The sequence below is a fragment of the Lactuca serriola genome, chromosome 4 (genome assembly GCF_051521515.1).
Source record: "Lactuca serriola cultivar US96UC23 chromosome 4, Lser_US96UC23_V15, whole genome shotgun sequence".
Taxonomy (NCBI): domain Eukaryota; kingdom Viridiplantae; phylum Streptophyta; class Magnoliopsida; order Asterales; family Asteraceae; genus Lactuca; species Lactuca serriola.
In genome coordinates this window covers 5256060-5267347 of record NC_136411.1, presented here as the reverse complement: position 1 = coordinate 5267347, position 11288 = coordinate 5256060, and the positions used below count along the sequence as shown (strand labels likewise).

Sequence of the window (11288 nt, the reverse complement as noted above, 5' to 3'; positions counted from 1 at the left end):
GACCATGAATCATGAACTCATTCACAAGTGAATACAATTCTGGATCTTCATCTCTGTTTGGTATCTCGGCGGAAATCATCGGGTCGATAAATTCAACAGTCGGTAACTTGTATTCAGAATGCATAAATAGACATATATGACTATGCGGCAAACCTCTTTTTTGAAATTCTATTGTATAAACAACTGCAAAACATTTTGAACAAAATAAAATTGTAATAGACCGTAAGAAAAAATATTAAAAAAAACTTAAACTTTTATGGATTATGAATAAAAGATAATTCAATTACCTGCTTGAATAATGCCGAAAATGTGATTCTCCCTTAGGTCTTTAATAAATGCATCAAGCTTGATCTTGAACAACCTACATAGTATATCAGGTCTATCTTCTGGTTGAAGTGAAGTATCCTTAAGAAACCTTTTAACCTCAGGCCATTTGGGATTACACGTAAAGGTTATGAATAAATCAGGATATCCAAACCATTTACAAAGCGACATGGCATCCAAATAGTTTTGCAGCATATAGCGCGCACCACCAGTAAAGGATGAAGGTAATATGACACGTTGGCCAATGTTGGAGATATTTGTATTTCCTTGAGCTTTTTGGTTACGTAAATTCTCATAAGAATCACATCTGAGAACATGTTGTTGCCTGCGTATATAATACAATCTCTCACTTTCAATCATAGTATACGCATCCACCAAAAATTGTTGAAATAACCTTTTTGAATTTAAAATTAGTGAGAACGAATGATCCCTGTCTTGAATTCTAAAAGCGAAAAATTCTCTCATTGTACATTTCGCCCGCTTGTTTTTTGTAGATGTAACACCTCTATGAAGAATATCAACGCTGTAACCATCATCACCATATGGAAATAGTAGCGGATATTGGAGAGGAATATAAGAAGGATGCAATTCACTGATACGTTGTAGAAATCCGGATTTCGTTTGAACAACAATATCTCTATTTTGAACTGAATCAGAAATGTCACCTACAATTAAAGCAGCAACCTCAGAAGCAGTTGGTAGGTTATATGTCCTTCCATCTCGATCCCTTTTTCCAATAATTCTTAACTTCACATCAACTTGAGGATTTTTCTGAAAAACATCTCTTACCATTCTATAAGACCTAACCAAGACATTATTTGAATCTAACATCACCTTCAAATATTCAATAATATCATTATCAATGGATGTAGATTGATGCTTTTCCCCACTAAAAAAATTGAATATATACATAATATTAGTAAAAAAAAGATAAAAATATAAAAATTAAATATGAATAAGAAGTTTGAAAATATACCCAAAGCATTTTTGTCTATTTGAATTTTCGTTCTCGGTATCATAAATGTATAACTGAGAGAATTTCGGTTGCGATCCATTTGGTGGTAAAAGGCTTCCAATACTATGATAATTTTGGCCACCAAGTCTGAAAATGTATGGAGCATTTCCTTTATTGATTGAAGAATCTATTTTACCACCCATCGACGTAAAAGAAAACATTGAATTGTAACGTCGAATGTTTTTCATGAAGTTTTTGCTTTTAGAATTTGTTAGTCGAAACATTTTTTCATAATTTGGTGGTGGTTTCTTTAAATCTGGTAGTTGAACCTTGCCATAACCACAACATAATGACTAATTTGTGTTCCCTTTTTGTTTAACTCTAATAGATTCATTTTTCCATAACTTTGCATGACATGTTTTACATACAACAATTTGATCACCATGATCCAAATATTCTGTAAAAAAATAAAACGGTATAAGTAAAGTATTTAAAATTTTAAGTTTATAAAATATGGTATTTTATTTGTAACAGAAAAAAAAACAGGTATACATAGTGATTACCTTTGGAAATACCAACTATTAGGTTATCAGTAAGGACTTCATGTATATTTTCTACATCTGTTGTCAAGTCAATCAATGGAATAGGAGATAAATCTTTCAACTTTCTTTTTAATTTATGACATCCTGTACTTAACTGGATTGATGATGAAGAAGCAGTTATTGTAGATGCATTTCTGCATGTAACATTAACTGTAAAAAAATAGCGATCATATATAAATTTATTAGAAAGTGGACTAAAGTAAGTTTTGAAAAAAAAAAAAGTTATTACCATTTGAAATGTTAGATAACGGAGTTCTAACATTTATATACAAAGAAGATGATTGTAGGGGTGAATTTTGTTTTCCACGTGATTTATATGGATTGACATTTTCATTTTGATGAACAATCTCTTTTGATTGATCTGTAAAAGAAACTTGTTATAAAAATGGAAGACATACGTTATAAAATATAATTAGAATGTAGGCAATAATATAAAATGATGATAAAGCATTTTTTTTGATATAGGTAAATGTAGTGTAAAAATTGAAAAATAAAATAAGTAAATTACAGTTATCCGTGTTTTTGAAAACAGTTGAAGCAGATGGATTGAGAACACTCGATTTTGTTTTCATTTTCTTCGATTTCTTATTATCCAGATATAATTTTCTTTGTCTTCTTTTCTCTCTTGCTTGCAAATAGTACATATTATGGTTTGCTTCTGCATAAGAAATAAAAGTATATGATATAAAATGTAAAATAAAAAATAATTGAAAGTTGGTTAACATTATATTTTTTTCGTAATAATATATAATGAATAATAATAGTGAACAAAGAAATGTACCTTTGTGACCGTTGTTAACAAATACCGCAGATGATGAATATTCAGTGGTCGATGAAGAAGGCAATGTATTTGCTTTTTCTTGTTATGTCAATATAAATCATATTTATATGTTATTAAATGATCTATTTAGGCGTTAAAATGTTTGTAATAAGAAATTTATAAATAAATGTTAAAGAAAAAACGTACCATTGTTAGCTGAAGTAATAACATTTGTAGTGGTTGAAGCTTGTTCGATTGATATAGTGGACAAGTTAATGTTACTTATATTATCTAAATAAAAACTATTTAATTTTCTACTCTTTTTAGAATTAAACGACTTCATGATATGTCTGCAAAATAAACAAATAATAACAATTAATTTATAAAATAAGATGAAACTTAAAAAATATAATAATTTATCTAAATAAAACCTAATTAATTTGTAAGTCGGTCAATTTTTGGTAAATAAAATATAAACAAATAATATTTATTTTAAACAAAATATAATATAGAAAATATAAGATATAAAGCAACATGATGATTTTGACATATATTTGCAATATTTTTTTATATAAATAAAACGTAATTAATTTTTAAGTCGGTCAATTATTGGTAAATAAAATATAAACAAATAATATTTATATTAAACAAAATATAATATAGAAAAGATAAGATATAAAGCAACACGATGATTTTGACATAAATTTGCAATATTTTTTATACAAGTTTGTAAGTGGAACCATCCTTATAATTTGGTTGCATTTAAATTTTTTTATATTATTACTAAATAAATTTAAAACATAATTTTTATCATTCTTTTTTTTTTCAAAATGTTTTAATCAACCAATACAATAATTCAATTTTATTTAATATTATAGAAATGCATTTACACTTTTGTATTAAAAATGAACCGTAAATTAAGAATATATGTATTTATATTATATAGTTTATTTTTATTTATAAATCTTAAATAATAAATTTGTAGCTATAATATCTGTGGTTACAGACAAATTATACATTTTGGGAAATGGGAAATGTAATCGGCACAAACAGAAGCAATCCTCCTCCCACCCATTTGTAACTTTACCTTTCTGGATTTGAAGGTTAGAGAAATTGGATGAATGGTATTTATAAATCCAATATTATTGCCCTAACAAAATCGTTATGATTCACCACCCATATTGAAATCGTTATCATCCCGATTACAGTAAGTATCGTTCATTCATGTGTTTAATTTCTAACATTTTGTTTTCATCTATCGATTTCTTATATGTATGTCATCAACCGAAGTCGATTACATGTATATGCTACATATTCATTTGTTTTTTCTTCCTTCGTTTATCTAGTTCGGGTATCCACTAATATCTATTTAGAATATTTTGCAATTTCATCGTATTCGTTAATTTTTTCTCATAGAAAATAGATTAAAGTAAAAATAAAACATACCTGTTAATTTTGCAGTAGAATCGATGGAGTAGGAGTGTACACAGAAGAAGACATACAGAGAAGTGGAAAAAAACGTAAAATTATTGAAATAAATTATTGGCTGTTTTGAAGACTTTTCAGCAATCAAAACTTCAAAATTTGAAATTTGAAATTTGAAAATGCGATTATTCAGGTGATTATTCATACAGAATATTTATGTACTTAATTAAATTAAGAAAAGATTGATTTTTATTTATGTAAAATATACAAGATTTGGAAATCGACAAATTTGATGATTTTTGTTGATTTCTAAATTTATGTTTTCAATAATGGACCAGCAACGAAAAACATATGTATGAACATATAAATTTGTTTTTTGGAACCTGAACAGGAAAATGATGGTCCAGAGATTGGTGTTGGTACATTTTTTACATCTGAGAAGAAGAGTTATGCAGAAATTGTTGTTGCTACACTGTTTTCCAGGTGTGTTGTTTGTTGTTATGTTCTTTCATCAAGGTAACATATTAAGCCAATTAGTTTAATTGTTGAATATTGTAGTGTTTTTGGTGAGTAAGAAAAGAAATAAAACCACTTCAACTTTTGTTAGTTTAGTCTTTCAAATTAATGGCAATATGGTCTTTTTTTGAGTAAATCGGTTACAATAGTGTAAAAATGTCGGTTTTAAACTTGTATAAGTATATGTGTTAAGTAGTTTTCAACTTAGGGGTAATATGGTATCTTTTGGATTAATCTAAGTGTAAAAGGGTAAGATGGTCATTTTAAAACTTGAACAACACTTGTGAATTATAAGCACAATACAGTTAAAGAACATATATATATATATATATATATATATATATATATATATATATAGCATTGAAAGTAAAATAATATACTGAATAAATAAATATAAATCTAAAAGTATATAATTTTACATTTTTTTCTATTAAGTGGATGCTTCTTCAAAACACATTCGTGTATACAACAAAGTGCTACAGTTTGTCCCATTTCATTGACAAAAAAGACCATTTAAAACCGACATTTTGAAATTAAGTTCTCATTATCGTTAAAAAATGTGAATAACATTTGTGAGTTTTAGAAAATATAGAAGATTTTATTATTCAGAATACATAAATAGCAGAATTTTTATTATACATATTGGTTGATTTATTTATTTGTCTTAATTATTAACTGCCATATATTCAATACTTTTCTACTTAGGGGCAATATGGTCTTTTAAAAGTAAAAGAAGTGGAAAAGGGTAACATGACAGTTATAAAAAATAAAAAGTATATCATAGATTATAGTAGAAGTTTTTTTTATTCAGAATACTTAAAAAAAAAGTAAAAATAACAATATACATTCAGTTTTTTGTTTTCAAAAAAGTAGAAGTAAATGCAGTGGATAAGGGATAAATGGTTGTTTTAAAACTTATATAACATATTTATCAAATACCTTTCAACTTAGGGGTAATATGGTCTTTTTTGGAGTAAATGAAGTGTAAAAGGATAAATGGTCATTTTAAAATTTGTATAACGTATGTATCAAATACTTTTCAACTTAAGGGCAATATGCTCTTTTTTTTGAGTAAATCGGTTAGAAAAGTGTCATTATGTCGGTTTTAAACTTGTATAAGTATATGTGTTAAGTAGTTTTCAACTTAGGGGTAATATGGTATCTTTTGGATTAATTGAAGTGGAAAAGGGTAAGATGGTCATTTTAAAACTTGAACAACAGTTGTGAATTATAAGCACAATACAGTTAAAGAACATACATATATATAGCATTGAAGGTACAATAATATACTGAGTAAATAATTATAAATCTAAAAGTATATCATTTTACATTTTTTTCTATTAAGTGGATGCTTCTTCCAAACACATTGGTGTATACAACAAAGTGTTGCAGTTTGTCCCATTTCGCTGACAAAAAAGACCGTTTTAAAACCGACATTTTCAAATTAAGGTCACATTATCGTTAAAAATTTTGAATAACATTTGTGAGTTTTAGAAAATATAACATATTTTATTATTCAGAATACATAAATAGCAGAATTTTTATTATACAAATTGATTGATTGATTTATTTGTGTTAATTGTTAACTGCCATATATGATATACTTTTCAACTTAGGGGCAATATGGTCTTTTTGAAGTAAAAGAAGTGGAAAAGGGTAACATGACAGTTATAAAAAATAAAAATCTATATCACATTATGTATAACAGTTGTGAGGTTTAGAAAGTATAGTTATATATAAGATATTTATAAAGCATTGAAAGTAAAATAATATAATGAGAAAAAAAAATCGAAACCTATATCATAGATGATAACAGAAGTTTTATTATTCAGAATACATAAACAGAAAAAACCAAATAGTATTTTAGTAATTCAATTTGTTGTTTTTGATACTATAATTATAGAGAAACAGCAATGCTGGGGAAATATTAAAATAGTAAAATACATATAGAAGCAGAATTTTTATTATACAGATTGGTTGATTGATTTATTTGTCTTAATTGTTAACTGACATATATGAAATACTTTTCAACTTAGGTGCAATATGATATTTTTGAATTAAAAGAAGTGGAAAAGGGTAACATGACAGTTATAAAAAATAAAAAAGTATATCATAGACTAAAATAGAAGTTTGTTTATTCATAATACATTGGATACAAAAAAAAAGTATAAATAGCAATAAAATTAAGGAGTTTAGTATTGATTTCCTTTTTGATTTTTTGTGTTGTTTTATAATTTTTCATTTATTTTTTATTTTTTGTTTACTATTGAAAGAGCAATATTTTTGGCTAGTAACAGAAGTTGGTGATGTTAAGGTTAGTAGCATAAAACAATATTTATTATTTGGTGATGTTAAGGTTAGTAGCATAAAACAATATTTATTTGATCATTTTTACTGTCAGTATGAAAAAAAAACAATATAAATGAAGCCAATGAACATATTTTGAGTTTTCTTTCTACCTAGGACATGCTAGAAAACAGAAAAATAGAATAAGTTAGCATAAAAGCTAATGTATGTTGGTATCCTTCTAATATGCAATAAGAACATAAAAGAGAATGAAACAGACTTTGTGCAAATAATATGCAGTATATAATTAATACGAATTGACAATTTTTAGATCTTTATGCTTTAAAAAATGAATCAAATTCTGCACATTCAAGTCAAGTGACATGTGATAATTACATAATGAACAAACCAAAAGGAATAAAAGGTAAGAAGAAAATGGGGACCAAAATTAAGATCAATGACGAATATTTTAATAGGGTAGCGTGATTGTTAAGTGAATAATAATTTTGGGATTATATGATGTTCAGAAACGTGAAACAAAATAACATAGTAAATGCCATTAGAGTACTGAAAAAGTTGAGCCAATGTAATATGAAGAAACGAATATGAAAATCATAAAATTCCAATAAATCCAACTTAAAATAAAGAAACTTAAAAATGTAAACGGCTTAGGAGTCTATGATGTTGAAACAAAATTAAGCACGAAGTAATATTGTTTGTAGAAGTAAAGTGCATTTACTTTTCTTTCTTGGGTACCAAAAGAGGGATTGGTTGTTCATCTGGTGGTGACAACCGAGGAGTTTTAGAAGTAGACAAATTCTCCATTTCATCAAGATCTATGCATGTAGCAAGGTTTCTTTTTAATTCGGTTGGTGTAGAAAACAACTTTGTAGGACTTGTTGCAGTTGAGTTGTCCCTAGCACACGGTGTTAAATTTTCACCTGTGTGTGAAAAAGAATCCTACAATAAATTTTAGTTAGTTCTTATACATTAAATTGAAATATTTAAAAATTATATTTAAAAAAGTAGAACCTTCACAACTTTGGTCTCTTGGGAGGCAATATCTGAAGAACCAATAATGAATGAATCAGAATTATCAGGCTGCATTATAAGATCAAAAGAAAATGTTATTTTACTCATGTATAATTGGGCCAATGTCGTAATATATATATATATATATATATATATATATATATATATATATATATATAATTGTTGAAAAAAACCTGTGAATTCAGATTCTTTTTCTCTAGTTCATCAATTATGTTTGCATTCTCAGTCAATCTTGCTATCCCATAAATATTACTTTTATTATCCACATTGTAACTCGTGATATCAATTTTAATTGCCAACTTTTTGTCAACAACAACTTTCAACTCCATTGGATACAAATCCAAACTGATGCCAAGCTAAAATAAAAATAAATATTGTTAAATATTTTGTATGTAAAACATATAATGTATAACATATAGAATATATTAAAAACCATAAAATAATTACCTTCTTGTTTTTATCATACAACTCTTTAGCTGTGTATTTAAACAGCTTCTTTGCTTCTTGATCAAATAAGGTTAAAGTCAAAGTTCCTGTGTTGTCTTGAACCCGAAGTGGGATTTTAAATCTAAATAAAGTATAAACTGATATTATATTAAAAAATTATGATAAACATATATTGTTTTTATATAAAATAAATATGTAATACCTTGGAATAACCGAAATTTTGGTATTTTTGCAATTAGGATTAGAACATTCATAAGTAACAATTTCGGCCACTTCATGAGAACCATCAACCTTATCAGTAGAAGACTCTTTTTCTTTTGCTGACTTGTAGCAGTTGCTACAAGCAAGGTAATACCATCGTATGTTTTGACGTATTCCCTTAACAGTACCAACAATAATGACCGTTTTCTCCTTGAAATTTAAAAAATGTGCAATGTGAATAAATGTTAGTATGCAAAAATGCATTATAGTTTCGTTATAACAATATACTTTGGTTGTTTCTTACTAACAATATAGTTTGTTTAAAAATAATGTAAAGTACCTCTAAAGGTTCAAACAAATCATCAATGTTAGAAAACATATGATTTTTGAGAAAGTCATCGTGTTCCGTGTTTTGTTTTGATGCAATCATCTTGATTCCACTTGACGAAAGTTGTTGTCCATTTTCAGAAACCAATCTGTTAATTCATAACAAAAAAATAATTAAATTAAATACATTATGAAAAAAATAAATCTCAAACTACAATGGTCATTATAAATATAAGTACTTATTTTTGTAGCTTGTAATCTCATCGATATCATTGTTTATGAACAACCTACTAACATCAAAGTAAGTGGAGGAAAAAGGACGACCTGCAAAAACACTTCTGATTAATTAATTATATATAAAATTTTAAAAAATATGTTTTAAAAATAATTACAAACCATTAATAAACTTCACTCTGGCAAACTGAACAATAACAACAACCGGTGCAAGGCTGTTATTATTAGCCAGAAATTCTGTCATGTAGTATGCATTATGACCCCACAAAGTTACCTTAAGCTTAGTATCCCTGACAAGAATAAAAAAATATTGTAGCTAATATAAAAGAAAGTATATTATTTGTTTGTCATAATGGTAAATACTCTATATCTTGAAGATGCAAGAGCATTTTGTGTTTTGATTTATCTTCTTCAGATGTATCCATACGCCCATATTCGAATATGTGTCCAATAATATCTAGAAAAGCAACAAAATAGATTGCTTAAGTTAAAAAAAATTATCAATTTGTAGCAGATAAAAAAGAAAGTAGGATGTTATATAATAAAAGTTAATATTAAATGAACTAACCAAAAGATTTTGACTCTAGGATGTTGTTCGAAACGATTGTATTGAAGTCAACAAAATCAAAGTCGTGTGCAGATCCAGAAAAGTTTTCACACTCTTTCATAGTTGTATCGTGGTAAAAGTTAAGTTTTCTTTCTGGATCAGCAAACTTAAAATTTAAAGTATTTGGTGCGACATTAGGTTTCTTCACATATATCGAACTATCTTCTTTAAGATAGCGTTTGAATTTTGGAAACCATTTTTTCACACAAGATGCATGAATTTTCCTTCCCTAAAAAATAAACAAATAACAAATAATTATATATAATTGTTTATAAATATATACAAATTTTTACAAAAATAATAATTGAATATATACATCATATACCTCCTCATCCATCAAAATCATTTCTATCGAGTATGTTTCTTTTGCATTAAAATTTTGACTTTTGAGTCCAAAGATGTATGATTCGAACTTTAATTGTGAAATCATCCTTGATTGAGTCAATTTCCTTTATAGGAGTAATATGTTCCATTGTACCTTGCAATTAAAAAATAATTGTTTTGTTAACAAAAATGTTAAAATATAAAAAGAAAAATCGAAAGCCATTGATTGATTTATTTATATATTTGTCTTAATTGTTAACTGGCATTTATCAAAACATTTTCAAGTTAGGGGCAATATGGTCGTTTTGGAGTAAACGAAGTGGAAAAGGGTAACATGACAGTTATAAAAAATAATAAACTATATGATAGACTATAGTAGAAGTTTTATTATTCAAAATACATAAAAAAAAAAAAGTAGAAATAGCAATACACATTGAATTTTTTGTTATTCAGAATACATAAAAAACCAAATAGATTGATTGATTGTTATAGGTCAGATTTTATTATTCAGAATACATAAATAGCATATTTTATTATTCAGAATACATAAATAGCATAATTTTATTATAAAAATTGATTGATTGATTTATTTGTCTTAATTGTTAACTGCGATATATCAAATACTTATCAAGTTAAGGGCAATATGGTCTTTTTGAAGTAAAAGAAATGGAAAAGGGTAACATGACAGTTATAAAAAATAAAAAAACTATATCATAGACTATAGTAGAAGTTTTATTATTCAAAATACATAAAAAACAAAAAAAAAAAGTAGAAATAGCAATACACATTGAATTTTTTGTTATTCAGAATACATAAATAGCAGAATACATAAAAAACCAAATAGATTGATTGATTGTTATAGGTCAGATTTTATTATTCAGAATACATAAATAGCATATTTTATTATTCAGAATACATAAATAGCATAATTTTATTATAAAAATTGATTGATTGATTTATTTGACTTAATTGTTAACTGCGATATATCAAATACTTATCAAGTTAAGGGCAATATGGTCTTTTTGAAGTAAAAGAAATGGAAAAGGGTAAGATGACAGTTATAAAAAATAAAAAAGTATATCATACATTATAGTATAAATTTTTTTATTCAGAATACATAAAAAAAAAGGAGAAATATCAATATACATTCAGTTATTTGTTTTCAAATTAAGGGCATAGATTGATTGATATAGCAGATTTATTATTTAGAATATATAAATAGCAGAT

The 11288-nt window shown here is 26.2% G+C and overlaps 1 long non-coding RNA gene across 1 annotated transcript; it reads left to right on the top strand.

Moving 5' to 3' along the window:
• The first annotated feature begins 3737 nt into the window (after positions 1-3737).
• LOC145099919 (uncharacterized) lies at positions 3738-10101 on the top strand. Its single transcript, XR_013704693.1, has 4 exons — positions 3738-3848; positions 4103-4259; positions 4458-4549; positions 9718-10101. It is a non-coding gene; the product is annotated as an uncharacterized LOC145099919 (long non-coding RNA).
• Positions 10102-11288: the final 1187 nt, after the last annotated feature.